The 15,632-nt window shown below is 38.6% G+C and overlaps 1 protein-coding gene across 5 annotated transcripts in view; it reads left to right on the top strand.

Moving 5' to 3' along the window:
* The window catches only part of NINL (ninein like), a 145,464-nt gene that overhangs the window by 20,409 nt on the left and 109,423 nt on the right, over positions 1 to 15,632 (top strand). The window lies entirely within an intron of this gene.

The raw sequence follows: 15,632 nt of genomic DNA, 5'->3' as shown, positions 1-15,632 counted from the left end.
GGTGGGGACACCTAATGCCAATAAAGCCCAGCCCCTGACCAAGTTATCCTGTCATGGGAGTCTTCTAGCGGTGAGTGCCCTAATGGCTTCTAAGTGCTCAACCCATGCCCACAGTGTGGCTGGTGTCTTCTAGACATGATCTTAGAAATAGAGGAAAGGAAAAGACACAATGAATGAATCTGGTCACAACTCATCCCAAGATGGATGTCTCTGTAGTGCCGGGTGATGTCGATTTCTCCTGGTTTGGCTCGCCAAAGTTGATGCTGGAAAGCTTGACTGAGATGTCCAAGAGAGGATTCAACCCAGAGCTCTGGTGACCCTTTGAAAAGTTAATGATCACAGACCCTCAGAAATGAAGTTAAATTATTTAATAAAACTAGGTATAAATGCCTTAGCATTTATAAACCTGCAGTAGGGTAATTCATTGAAATTCAATATGTGTTTTATTCTGTTTTTCATATTCCAAGATAGGCTGGCAGGCCTTAGTGTTCTCTTGCCTTCAGAGGGGTTTATATTATAGGGCTGAAGGCAGAAGTTTCCGGAAGATGACCTCCTTCCTTTAAAAAAAAAATTGCATACACTAAAATTGACTTATATGTATGTGTGTGTGCAGTTCTAAGAGTTTGAACATGTGTGTAGATTTCTGTAACTGTTACCACAGTGAGAATACAAAGTAGTTCCATCACCCCAAAACACTCTTGCTATCCTTTTATAGTTATAGCCCCTGTTTACTACTAATCTGTTCTCTGACCCTATAGTTTTGCCTTTTCCAGGATGTCATATAAATGGAATCTTATAACATGTAACTGTTCCAAACTGGCTTCTTTCTCTCAATATTTATGTTGTGGTGTGTCTAATTTTTTCCTTTTTGTTGATGTGTAGCTTTCCAAGTACCATAGTATACCAATCCATTCACCTGTTGGAGGGCATTAGGATTTTTTTCCAGTTTTGATCAGTTATAAATACAGCTGGTAAACATTTGTGTATAGGTTTTGTGTGAACATATTTTCACTATTTCTAGGGCAAATGGTGTAGGATTGCTTGGTCATATAGTCAACTTGATAAAAAACTGCATTCTTTCCATGGTGGCTATACCATTTAGCATTTCCACCAGCAACGTGTGAGAGTTTCATTTGAATTCCTTGCCTGCAATTTGTCAATTTGGTATTGGAATTTAAAAAAAATTAATTTTAGCTCTTCTAATAGATGTATAATGGTATCTCATTATAGTTTTAATTTGCATTTTCCTAATGGTGAATGATATTGAGCATCTTTTTATGGGCTTATTTGCCATCCATATATCTTTTTTGTAAGTGTCTGTTTCAGTCTTTTCAAGTTTTAAAAAAAGATCGGATTGTTTTCTGTTTAACTTTAATAGTTCTTTATATATTCTCTCTGAAAGTCCTTTATTGGATATGTGGTTTGCAATATTTTCTTAGTCTATGGCTTGTCTTTTCATTCTCTGGCAGTATCTCATATAGCTAGAGGTTTTAATTTTGCTGAAATGTAATTTATCAATGTGTCTTGTATGGATTTTACTTTTTGCATCTTGTCTAAGAATTCATCTAATCCCAGGTCCTAAAATACCACCCCCATGTTTTCTTCTAAGAGTATTGCAGTTTAATGTTTAGATCGATAAATTCCTAGTTAATTTTTATATAGGGTGTGAGGTTTAGGTTTCTGGTTGTTGTTTTTTGTTTTTGTTTTTGTTTTTTTTTTTGCATATGGATGTTCAGTTGTTCCAATATCATTTGTTGAAAGGACAATTCTTACTCTATTGAATTGCTTTTGCAATTTGTCAAAGATCAAATGGCCATATTTACAAGTCTGTTTCTGGCTTCTCTGGATTTGGTCCATTGATGTTGTGTATGTGGGTTTATCACTTCATCAGTATCACACTATAACTTTAAAATAAGTCTTAAAATTAGGTAAATGAATCTTCCAAGTTTATTCTTTTTTAAAAAATAGTTTTGGCTATTCTAGTTCCTTTGCTTTTCCATATGCATTTTAGAATTGACTTGTCTACATCAAACATTCTGCTGGAATTTCTATTGGAATTACATCTGTAGCTTGATTTGAGGAGAGAATTGACACTTTAACTATGTTGATCCTTTCAATCCATGAACATGGTATGTCTCTCCATTTATTAAGATATCCTTTGATTTCTTTCATTAGTGCTTTGTAGGTTTCAGCATACAGATCAACACGTTTTGTTAGAATTATACCTAAGTATTTACTTTTTTTTGCAGTTTTGTAAATAATGTTGTTTTGTAAATTTCAGTTTCTAGTCCACAGAAATTCAAATGATTGTTGTATCTGACCTTGTATTCTATGATTTTGCTAAACTCACATGTCAGTTTTAAGATATATATATTTTTTAGATTTATTAGGATTTTTTTTTACGTAGACAGTCGTGTCATTTGTGAATAGGGACAGTTTTATTTCTCCCTTTCCAATCTGCATGCCTTTTATTTCCTTTTCCTTCATAACATTGAGTGGGACTTCCAATATGTTGCTGAATTGGAGTGGTGAGACTGGACATCCTTGCCTTGTCCCTAATCTTATGGAAAAAACCACTAAGTGTTTAACTGTTAAAAATGATGTTAGATGTGGGTTTTTTTGGAGATGCTATTTATCAATTTAAAGAAGATCTCTTCCATTCATAGCTTGCTGAGAGTTTTTATCATTGAATAGATGTTGAAATTTTGATACTCATGAGAGGAAAGAAAATGGAATCATATAAAATGCTCAATTAAGACCAGAGAAGAAAGAAAAGGGGGAATATTTTTAAAAAAACAAAGAACAAGTGCAGTAAATAGAAAATGGTTACAAATATTGGTAGATATTAATCCAAGTATATCAGTAATCACTTTCAACTCATATGGTCTAAATTCAGCAATCACAACACAGAAATCAATACAGCTAGTCCAGCTTTCTTTCGATTAGTGTTAGTGTGATATATCTTCCTCCACCCCTTTACTTTTAATCTATATGTGTCTTTATATTTAGATATATTTCTCAGACATGTAGTTGGGTCTTGTTTATTTAATCCACTCTGACAGTCTCTGTCTTGATTAGTGTATTTAGACCATATACATGGAAAATGTTCATTTTCTTTTTCTTTTTTCTCTTTAATTTTCAGTATGGGAAGTTTCTGTTGCTGTATCTGCAAGTTCACTGATTTTTTCTTCAGCTGTGCCCAGTCTTCTGATGAGCCTAGCACAGGCATTCTTCATTTCTGTTACAATATTTTTGATTTCTAACATTTCCTTTTTATTATTTCTTATAGTTTCCATTTTCTCTGCTTAAATTACCCATCTGTTTTTGTATATTGTATATTTTTTTCCATCAGAGCCTATTAATTATAGTAATTTTAAACTCCCAGTCTGATAATTGCAAAATCTTTGCCGTATCTGAGTTGAGTCTGTAACGCAGGAGCTTCAGGCCTGGAACTTGCGCCTTTGGATATTCCAAAAAAAGCACCAGGAGGACCAAAGGAGTGAGACATACCATTATTACTCATGAGGCTGGTTTGAGCTGCAAGAAACCACACCCAGCCAAAAGTAAGAGTTTTATGCACACAAGCAGCGGGAGAGAGGGGTTATCTCCTTAGAGGAGCAGCAGCTTCTCGGGTGGATTGAAGCCAGATGTGCTGCTTGGTTACAGGAGCAGATAACGTTCATTGGCGTAGCAGAAAGAGCAGATAACATCCATGGGAACAGCAGAAAATGTCCTTGGGAGTAGGTACTGCTGAGAGCCCTTCGTTTACTGCTTCTGTATGGCTGCTGACTAGGCAGCCTTCTGAGTACATGGAGGGGCTATGTTCTGAATTAACCTCACAAGTTCCCATGATTGCTTTATCTCAGTCTATTTTTTTCCCTTGCCTTTAGCGCGCCTTATAATATTTTGTTGAAGGCCACAAGTAAATAGACCTTTAGTAAATAGAAGTAAATAGACCTTTAGTGTGGGCTTTTATGTTTATCTGGCTAGGAGTTAGGCAGTGTTTGATGTTTGCTATTTCTTGTAGATGTGAGAGGCTTCAGATTCTCTGAGCATCCTTTTTTTGTCTCCATATCGTCTTTGCATTTCTCTAGAACCTCCATCTTAAGTGGAGTCTGTCTTACCACTCTCTCAGTTGTAATTTACTTTGTACTGGAGTCCTACTGATGTGATTAGGTACTGGGCAAGGGAAGCATTCTAGAATCTGGAGTCAATCTCAGTTTTTCAGCGGGTCTTTGTCCCTGGACTGTCCTTCACAAGAGTTTTAGCCTTTCCTTTTTTCCCCCATCCTCTTTGTGAAATAGGAGGGCTAGGGGAGGCAGTTATCAAATTGCCCTTCCTCCAGGTCAGATAAGGCTCTAATAAAGTAGTTCCCCTTGAGGGAAGTCCTTTGTTATGAGGTTTTCAAAATGGTTACATTTCCTGCCCCCTGTCCAGAATATGAGGGATGTTTTCCTCCAGTCTTTAACATGAGAACCTCATGGGGCTCTTGGAGGTAAAACTCACGAAAGTGTATTCTTCCCTGTGTTCTCCTAAGACTGAGCCCCAGGAGTGTTGCACTCTCCAGCTCTCCACAGTTGCCTTCTAGCTATCATCAATTACCCTCCCGCCTTTCTACCAGATACTGGTGCTAGGGGATTCTGCTCCAGGAAAGTTGTGCTTCTCTATATATTCCCATCTCTCCAGTTTTTAGGGCAGCCATTTCCCCTGTGACCTCATTCTCTGATGGATCTAAAAAAAGTTGTTGATTTTCATTTTGTTCAGCTTTTTTCCTTCCTGAGCTATTTGCATGTTATAACGAACAAGGTTACTTTTGTCACTTTTTGTTACATGTATTTTGTTGGTATTTTTAGGTGTATTTGCATTCAGGATTGTTATGTCTACTCCGTGAATGAACTTTTTAAAATCATGATTGAATGTTTTTATCTCTGGTAATTTTTCTTATTCCAAGTTATACTTCTTCTGATATTAATATTTTAAAAAATATTGTATGAATGGTTTATATTTTTTCATCTTTCTACTTATATTTGAAGTAGATTTTTTGCAGAGAGAATATATTTGGGTCTTTAAAAAAAAAATTTCCATCTGTTTGTCCCTCTCTTAATCAGTGTATTTAGATCACTTACATTTAATGTAACTATTAATATGTTTGGATGTAGGCCTATATTTTATTATTTGTTTTCTTTTTGTCCCTTATGTTTTTATTTCTCTCTTTCTCTTTCCTGGGTTACTTGAATGTTTCTTAGTATTCATTTTAATCTGTCTATTGAGGTTTTTGATTATATATTTATATAGTTATTTTAGTGGTAGCTCTAGGGATCACAGTGTTCATATTTAACTTTTGCCTGTTTGTTTAGAAATAAGAATGTACCACATCAAGTGGAATGTAGAAACCATACCACCGTGTAAATTTCTTTATACTCTCCCTATTATGCTGTATTTGTTATATGTGTTACATCTTTATTCATTGAAACTGCTTCAGTGTTAAAAGTTTTGCTTTCTGCTATCATACATGTTTTAAAGAATTTAAGAGAAAAATAGTCTCATTTATATAGCTGTTTACCATTTCTATTGCTTCTTCTTTCTTCCTGAAATTCCAGTTTTCTCTCTGGTATTATTTCTCTTCCATCTGAGATTTTTTTTTTTTTTTTTGGCATTTCTTTTACATCAGGTTTGCTGGTGACACAATTTCTTAGTTTTTCTTTACCTGAGAATGTCTTTCTTTCACCTTTATTCCTGAGAGATATTTTTGCTGCTGCCATTCAGCATCTCCAGATAGCTTATCCCTCCCCTATCTTCTGCTTTAAGACCCCAAGTTCCTTGAGGGAGCATGTTAGGACAGAGAAGACAGTGAGTGCTGTGGAAGTGGGCATTAAACTCCACAAGATATCCATGAAGGCTTGGAAAGGTACAGGGGCTGTAGTTTCTGGACAAAAAAGAGAACGTCACCCAGTCCCTTGAAGATCCTGGGGAAGTCCAAGTTCTAGGAGTGGAGCTTAATGGCTGATGGAACGTGCAGGGGTGCCAGGCTCAGGCCTTGGCTCAGTGAAAAATCCTGTGCCCATTTTGGCACATGTATGAGAGCTCCCTGACTTCCTGGGTCTTGAGCCACCTATTATCTTAAGCTAATTTGATCATTAACAAATTTTAGGTTCCTTTTGCTAGAGAATATTAGTTACATAGGAAGTTAGAAATGAGTGAAGGTTAGTTACTCCCCCTTGTTATAACCTTGCTTTCTGATTATAATAAAAGGGAGTCTCAGACCACATTCTGTCTGTTGTATAGGCACTGACTAAACCAACAGTTAATAATAATCAGGCAAAAAAAAAAAAAAAAAGCAACTTGTTCTGTGACCTCTGTGGAGTCCAGGCACTCATCTTTTCTTGTGATCTGACCACCACTTTGCAAAAAAAGCTTCACTGAGGGAAGATGCTGTAAGTTTCCTGAAGCTGGGTTATTTTATAATCGTCATCAAGTAACCCAAAATTCCCTAATCAATGGCTGGACACAGGTTGTTGAGGAATCAAGCTTTTGGCCTCTGAATTCTCATCCTCTGTGGATGAAGAATAGCTTTAAACAAATCCTGATATCTGAAAACTTTTGATTTCTCCAGTGAGAGTCCATTTGTCAATTGAAGGTCGTTGCCACCAATTCAGTGCTAATAGGAGGCCCTAATTTGGGGTGCAGTAAGAGACTTTATTCAGTGAAAATGGTTCAATTATGAAACAGCTCAGCTGTGGAATAAACAGCATAGCACTGAAACAGCAAGGCTGTGGAGCAGCATGGCTATGGAACAGCATGGTTGTGAGGTGGCCCAGGCCACGTAGCCCAGGAAAGGAGGTCTAGATGTTACAGCTCAGCTCCAGGGTTGCAGCTGTGTTCCAGTGTTGCAACTCAGTGGACTTTGCAGCTCAGCTCGGGTGTTGCAGCTTTAGCTGATGTTGCAGAATCAGCTGGGTAAACAGTCTTCTGTGGAAACTATATGCTCCACCTAGACAGAAATGAAGCTGGTTTATACAGAGAAGGGTTCACACACACAACGCCCCCTGCCCCTGATTGGTGAATTCTCATGCAAATGAGGACTCTAAATTCTCACAGTGTGATTGGTTCAAAAAGCACCATCCTGATTGGTCAGAGTGGAGCTACTTGGATTGGTCAGTAAAGATACAAATGAGGATATAGCTGTGCACCTCTGATTGAACAGGAGAAGTCTTAATCCTGTTGGCTGAATTTTGATCCTAGGAGCTCTCTTACAAGGATTGACTCAGACAGCAAGAACATGATACTGGAGGCTTGGCAGCCCAGTTTGTGGCTTTTTCCTGAAATACAGCATGCGTGAGGGACTTCTGTAAACTATAGGTGCTAGACTCTGGTTATGAATTCGAGCCCAGTTAATCACAAGGAGTCTTTTTGGGCAGGTATATTCTTCTTGGGGTCAACACATTTTAACATTATTAGTCAATCAGTAGCCTGCTAATTTCACCAACAAATAGCCATTTCTGACTTTCACTGTGCTTCCCAGATACAGGTTTACCGATGAGAAACCAAGCTGGCCACCAGCTTGTCCTTCCCTGGTTAGAATGCTGCTTCCATTTGGTTTGCAGCTGAATTCCACTAGCCCTTTGCTGAAGTACATTAAGTAAGCCACAGACATCAAAACACAATGCATAGACAAAGGACAGATCAGTGGCAGCCAAGTATATTGAAGAAGAGAAGGGCCTCCCCTTTGTACACCCTGGAGTGAGGATCCTGGAATCTCAGTAAGACAGATTGGCTTACTTGCCATTCCAGTGGGATGGAGATCAGAGTAAGGTTGAAGTTAGTTTTTAAAAATGGCATTTTTCAGAGAGGAGGGAGGGGAAGTAGCTTAGATGATATAGGGTTTGTTCATCTCTCTTGCAACCAAATCAAAGTTGTGACAGAAACACAGAGCAAACAGCAAGCAAAGTCACCTGGGATCTACATGGACAGAAGCACTGCAATTAGAGAGAGAAATAAGAAATCACTATGCAACAGTAGAAGGTAGGTGGGGGAGAAGACATGAGGCTGCCTGATCCCGAGCAGCTGAGTGAGACAGAGGCTGTGCAGCTGCAGATACCTCTTAAAGAGGCCGTTTCCACAAGTGGACTTTCTCAGGGATGGACCTGCTAGCTCTAGGTCAGAGCACGGTCGGTGGGGTGCTGGGGGGCGGGACACCAGGGACACTGAGTTGTTGGAGCGAGGGTCAGAGGCAAGGCTCTCTCCCAGGCAGAGGAGCTGGAGGTATCATCCATTGTTCCTCTATTGAGCGCTTCCCCTTCTCAGTGTGCGGACTAGCACTGCCAAAGCTGAGACCTCATCAAACTAGATAAGAGAGGTGCTCTGCCCAGAGAATTTCCTGAAACTCTGTCTCCCCCAACTTGTGACTTCACCCAAGCCACATCCAGTTGTGTCCTCCACCGAATCACGTGTCACTTGCCGAGCAGTGCCAATACTCACACTGGTGGCTGAGCAGTGCCAAGACTCACACTGGTGGCTGAGCAGTGCCAAGACTCACACTGGTGGCAGCTGACCTCAGTTTCCAATGTAGCCTCTTGAGGCAACTATAAGCACAGCATCTGTAGATTGCTTGATGAATCTTACAGGTGGCCCCGGAGGGGCACGGGTGGGATCTAAACTTGGCTTGTAGCTGAACCCCTCTCAGGATGGTGCCACTGAACACCTACTACACAAACCTTCACTAATGAGACTGGGAGACTTAAGAGCTTTGATTAGTACATAAAAACAGACACAGAAAGGCAGCCAAAATGGGAAGATAAAGAAGCAGAAACCATATGAGAGAAGAGAGATCCAGGAATAATGGAGTCAAGCAATCTAACAGATACAGAGTTCAAAATACTGGTTATAAAGGTGCTCAATGAACTTTTGGGAAGTGTAGATGAATTCAGTGAGAACTTTAACAAGGAGATAAAAAATAACTAAAGGTAACACTATCCATGTCATAGGGATACCTGAAGAAGGAGAACAAGAAGTTGAATATATATTTGAAGAAATAATGATGGAAAACTTCCCTAACCTGGTGAAGGAAATAGACATACAACCCCAGGAAGCTCAGAGAGCCCCCCCAAAAAATGAACCCAAAGAGGCCCATACCAAGACACATCATACTTAACATGCCAAAGGTAAAATACAAAGAGTCTCTTAAAAGCAGCAAGAGAAAAGCAATTAGTTTCCTACAAGGAAGCACCTGTAAGACTAGCGGCTGATTTCTCGAAAGAAACTATGCAGGACAGAAGGGCTTGATATACAATGTTCGACATGATGGAAACCCAGAATCTACAACCAAGAATACTTTACTCAGCAAAGCTATTATCTAGAGCCGAAGGACAGATAAAGAGTTTCCCAGACAAAAATAAGCTAAAAGAATTTATCAGTACCATGCCAGTATTACAAGAAATGTTGGAGGGACGTCTTTAAGAAGAAAAAACATGTATCAAAAACAAAAATAAAGAATGGTAATAACTACATTCCTATCACAAGTACCTCAGCTGGAAAAGAATTAAGTGTTCCAACCAAAAGATAGAGTGGCTGAATGGATAAGAAAACAAGACCCCTATATATGCTGCCACAAGAGACTCACTTCAGCTTAAAAGACACACACGGACTAAAAGGAAGGGGATGGAAAAAGATATTGCCTTGATGGACCCAGAGGGTATTGTGCTGAATGAAGTAAGTCAGATAGAGAAAGACAAATATTGCATGATTTCACATACGTGTGGAATCTAAAGAAAAAAATCAACAACAACAACATAAATAAACTCATAGATACAGAAAATAATTTGAGAGATACTAGATGGAAGGAGATTTGGGGAGATGGTGAAAAAAGGCAAAAGGATTAAGAAGGAGAAATGGATAGGTACAAAATCGTCATGGAGATTAAAGTGTAGCATAAGGAAAATAGTTAACAATTGAAATAAACATGTTAAGGGGAAAGAGGTACTAGATTTAGTGGGGTGATCACATTGTGAGTTATATAGCTCTCTAATGACAATGCTGTACAATTGAAACTAATATATCATTGTATGCCAACTATAATCGAAAAAGATCATTGAGCAATTCACTTGTATGAGCAATTTATTATATTTCCATAAAGTCTGGAAAAAATTGGCATTTTCATATACTTAAGTGTGTAGAATATATTTCATATATTTCACACAACTCTGCAGTGAAAATATAGTTACAGTTTAAATACCAATAAAACTACAAAACCATTAAAATTCAAATTAACATAATTTAATGTAACAGTTTTCTCTGCCTGAACAAAATCTCCACAGAATATATGAACATTTTCTGATCATTGTGTTATCAGCGCTCTGGGTTTGATGCATCTCTGCTGTATCACCTCCAGGTGCCTCCATCACTACCCCTTTCTGCCACCTCACCTCCATCACCCCTGTCCTCTACCACCATCCCCCTTCCTCTGTGGGCCTTTGTCACCCTGTGCCACATGGTTTTTATGGCTTCCACCTCTGTTTTCTTTCGACTATGGCAAAACCTTTGCATAGTGTGCTGTGATATCACTTAGTGTTCAAAGTGTGTATTTACAAATTTTGTTGTGTCTTGTCTTTCCTTATAGGTATTGAAACTGAAATAGAGGTGCTTTGTGCTAATTCGTAACTCAAATGCTAACAGTGCACTGAACTTTTTAGGCAGAACTCCGTTGAAAGATGATTACTGATCAAAAAAGTAATCCATCTTCATAGAAAACTCTGGTGCCTGAGAACATGGAAGACTTGGGTTTGAGATACCTAAGTTGTGACAGAAACACAGCTCCACCTCCTACCTTAGTATGGATGGTCTAGTGAGAGCAAGGATTCAGCATAGTGCTGCCATAACTGGTGAATCGCCAGGGTGTTCAGCTACTGTTAAATGATTTTGTATAAACTTTATAAAGTTAGGGTACTGGAATTACGTGTTTTAGCCACAGATATGAACAGCATGTGCTAGACAGCTATTTCATGTTCTGCACCAGTTGGTGGTAACTGAGCCTGGACTAAGTGCTGTTTAAGAAGCTTGCCTGTTACCTCTATCCATCTTTGCTCCACTTGGCTCAGTAAACCCATGTCTTGGAACTTATGCCCTCCTTCTCCTGTAAATGAGTAAAACCCAGTCATCAGCCATATGTTTCTGTGATTGCCTCATTGCACTGGAGCACTGTATGCTAGCTCTTTTAAACTATCAGATATTTCTCTTGGATAGAGTTAAATAGTATAGCGTTAAATAGTTTTTTTCCCCCTCATTAAAGTAATTTCAGGTTTTAAAAAGCAGGCAGGAGAAGACTTGGGGAGTTAAGAGATTACCTGAAGTCATTTGATGCCAACTTGACTGGTTCTGAAATTGCCTTGTTTTAGCTCCTTCAGAGTGGGAATGATGCATCCTTCCAGAGATTTTTCTCTGCATACACAACCATGTGTATGCAGACCAATGAAGGGTACCTTCATTCATACAGAAAGGTCACCTTCTCAGTGAGGCCTTTCCAGTCCACCCCATTTAAAATTATAAACCATCTCCCCTACCCCCTCCTGCTTTATTTCTCTACGTACCTTTTCTCACCATCTAAAATATAATGTGTATTTATTGTGTTTGTTTCTCTACTCCCACTGGAATGTTAAGTTCCACAGGGTGAGAGATTTGTCTGTATTGTAACTGTGCAAATCTTTACTTCTTTAAAATGACTTTTCTCTTTCTCCTTGATTCAAACTGGCCTTGGGCCCACTTGCTTTTCTTTCCTTTCCTTATCCTTCTGCATACTGCACACCACTCCCTTAATCATTAAGCCCTTAGGTCAGCATCAAACAGTCTTAAGAACAAAGCCTCAGATCTGTTGAGCACAAAAACAGAGTTTAGGTCAAACTAAAGATAATATCTTACAGCTCCACACTCATGAAGATGGATGACCCTACCAACATCCCCTCGAAACCAGACAGAATGATGCCATGACTGACATCAGGACCTGATGACCTGATGCAGTGATCAACTGCTTCCTATTCTAGTCCTGACCAATCAGTAGAGCCCACGACCCCCACTCCTTTAGACACCAGTGAGTTCTCCCCTGTGTAACCTAATCCCTAGAGGCCATTGAGGAGCCAGATATTTGAGCCCTAGCTCACCTGTGTCTCCGACTTGGCACCATTTCCTTAAATAAACTTCGGCTGTCTTTGCTGCAAACTCCTGTCCATGTCACTTTTGGCTATTGATGCGTGCTGGCAAAATGAACCCCTTGAATTCGGTAACGATGATTGTCTGTATTGCTGTACCACTTGAGCCTAGAATGTGCGAGGCACATAGTAGGCACTCAGTAAATATTTGTTAAATGAATGTATACTATTTTGTGACTTGCTTTATTTTCTTTTTAAAAATAAACTGTCCCTGTTATCCTCGTGTGGCATTTGTTGATACACGAGGTACTTTCTCCTCTTTAATATACTCTCTGTGTTAGTCTAATCCTGATCTTCCTTCTGTTCCTACAGCCAAGCAGAGCGCATTGTATTACATGTTTGACATGAGTGAACATACTTGTTTGACATGAGTGAACATGCTATAGGGCCCCAGGAGCACAGAGCCCCTGTCATAGCTTTGTTCACATGAATGAGGCTCTCTGGGTGTGCAAATGCCTCATCTGACACTGGCCCTGTTCTTTCAATCTTTATGCAAGGTCATTACGCAATAATTCTTAATGTTGAATGAGGTCGTACAAGTCTCTTGAGACCAAACTCTTGCAGCTAATTGCTAAAAAGTAACAGTGTTACAAATCATGTAAAACCGTAGAGAATATTGAAACTGGGGGAGGACCGAGTCTGGGACTGGTGCTGCCTGTGCCACTCAGCCAATAGACTGACATAGGAGTTGAGATATTTAGAATAACCGTTTGTCAGAGCACTGGTATTCTGAGAACGCAGCAGGTTAACATCTTCAAAACTGCCTGGCTTTCTCAGTCTGGCATAAGGTACTCAAGGAAGAATCTGGGCATTATTCCAGAGGCTACATGATGGTTCTGGGGTGTCTCTCACGCTTCATGGAGCTGTTCCTCTGTCATAGCTTGGTCCTCTGGCAGCGTAGTCCTCCAGTGGCATTAGCAACCCAGGAACAAAGATGGGAGTAGTCTGGAAAGAATGCTAAACCAGAAGGATTGTGACCAATAAGCATGAAGGCATTAACCATAAGTTTCAAGACAACTTTCTATGATGGGATGTTCCAAGCTCTGGGTCAAGCCATTGGAGACAATCTATTATTCAGCTATAGGGCAAGGAAAAGTGAAGCCGGGGACACTGTGAGGCTTCTGTTACGGAGGTCTTGACCAGGCCCTTCTTCAATATCACAAGACCTTGACAGCAAAACAGCCTCTCTGGGAAAAGCAAAAGATGCAAGCTTGTGTCTTGCCTCTTCTGCTTGATGTTAGGAAATGAACTAACAACTTCCCAGGTGTCTACTTCTGTGTGTATGACATGGGGACAGTGGCCTTCTCCACTTCTTACTGCATTGTGTTTACAGTGCTCAGAAAACACCTATTCTTGGACATTATATATCTCTGGCTGCTTACTTGTAATTGATCTTAAACACACTTCTGAAGGGAACCAGGGCTGCTTCTCATCAATAGCCATCTTGGTGATGGGGAGTAGAGAACTTAAAAATCTGAAACAAAAGAATAAGGTGACTGTGCTTTGGGGAGAATGGAATGTTTTGAATGAGTTTCTTGGGAAATTTTGTTAAGAAGGGAAAGGCAGTAGTGCAAATTACCTTGATCAGCTTCTTTAAGAAAACTTGACCACTGAAAAATCTTTATAAGTTCCAAGGAGATAAAAACTTATTGTGAAATGAATGCTTATACTGCTTATCATACTCAGCATATTTGTTTTTCTTAGACCAGGTGGTTGTGGTGTTCTTTAGGTTATCTATGTCTTTATTGATTTTTTTTGTTTTGTTTTGTTTTTTTGGATCTAGTTTTATTATCTGCCAAGAAACTAGTATTAATATTTCCAACTATTATTGAGAAATTACCTATTTCTCTTTCATTGTGACAGTTTTTCCTCTGTGTATTTTGAGGCTCTGTAGTTAGGCACATAAATATATATCTTCCTGCTGAATATCACTGTAAGAAGTCTGTCTTTGGTAATACTCTACCTCTAGAAGTTATTTAATAAGTATTAATTTGGCTTTTTCAACATTCTTAGTATGCAGAGTATGGATTCTAATCACTTACTTAAAAAAAAAACAACAGCTATATTGAGATAAAATCCCAATGGTTTTTAGTATAGTCACAGAGTTGGGAAACTATTATCACAAAAAATTTTAGAACAGTTTCATCATCTCAAAAGAATCCCACATTTACAACCATTCCCTATTTCTTACCAACATTTCCCCAGCCCCTGTCAACCCTAGGGAACCATTAATTTACTTTTTAGTAAATTAGGTTTTAGTAAATTAGTCTATAGGTTTGCCTATTCTGGACATTTCATATAAATGGAATTATGCTATATGTGATCTTTATGACTGACTTCTTTCACTTAGCATAGTATTTTCAAAGTTCATCAGTGTTATACAGTCATGCATCACTTAATGATGGGAATACATTCTGATAAATACATCATGAGGTGATTTTATTGTGCAAACATTATAGTGTGTACTTACACAACCATAGATGGTATAGCCTACTACACACTAGGCTATGTGGTATAGCCTATTGCTCATAGGCTAAAAGCCTGTATAACATGTTACTGTACTGAATACTGTAGGTAATTATAACACAATGGTAAGTATTTGCGTATCTAAACAGTGAAAATACAGTATAAAAGATAAAAAGTGGTACATCTGTAGGGGGCACTTAACCATAAATGGAGCATGCAGGACTGGAAGTTTGTTCTAAGTGAATCAGTGAATGAGTGGTGAGTGAATGTGAAGATCTAGGACATTACCATTTACTACTGTAGACTTTACAAACACTATACATACCTAGGCTACATTAAATTTACAAAATATAGTTTTCTTTTTTCAATAATAAATTAACTTTAGCTATTGTTACTTTTTTTACTTTCTAATTTTTAAAAACTTTCTGACTTTTTTTTGTAATGACAGCTTAAAATGCAAACACATTGTATCAACTTTATGATGGCTATGATGTTACCAGGTGATAAAAATTTTTCAGCTCTATTATAATCTTATGACCACTGTAGTATATGCTATCTGTTGTTGACCAAAACATTATATGGCACGTGACTGTATTTCATCCAACCATTTTTTGTGTTTTTTTAACATATTTAATATACTATTTTTTAAAGCAGTTTAGGTTCACAGCAACATTGAACAGAAAGTACAGAGAGTTCCTATATACTTCTGCCACCCCAAAGCCTCCCCCACCAACAACATTCTTCACCAGTGTGCTGCACTTTTCACAGTTGGTAAATCTACATTGACATATCATCACCACCCAGAATCCATAGTTTACATTAGAGTTTTCTCTGTGTTTTATATCTTATGGATTTTAAAAATATATAATGACATGCTTCCACTATTATAGTGCCATTCAGAATAGTTTTAGTGCCCTAAATCCCCTATGTTTTGTGTATTCATCCTTCCCCTGTCCCCACCTCTGGCAA

Source organism: Pteropus medius, unplaced genomic scaffold, assembly GCF_902729225.1.
Source record: "Pteropus medius unplaced genomic scaffold, Ma_sr-lr_union100, whole genome shotgun sequence".
Lineage (NCBI taxonomy): Eukaryota > Metazoa > Chordata > Mammalia > Chiroptera > Pteropodidae > Pteropus > Pteropus medius.
This window is presented reverse-complemented; position numbering and strand designations above follow the sequence as displayed.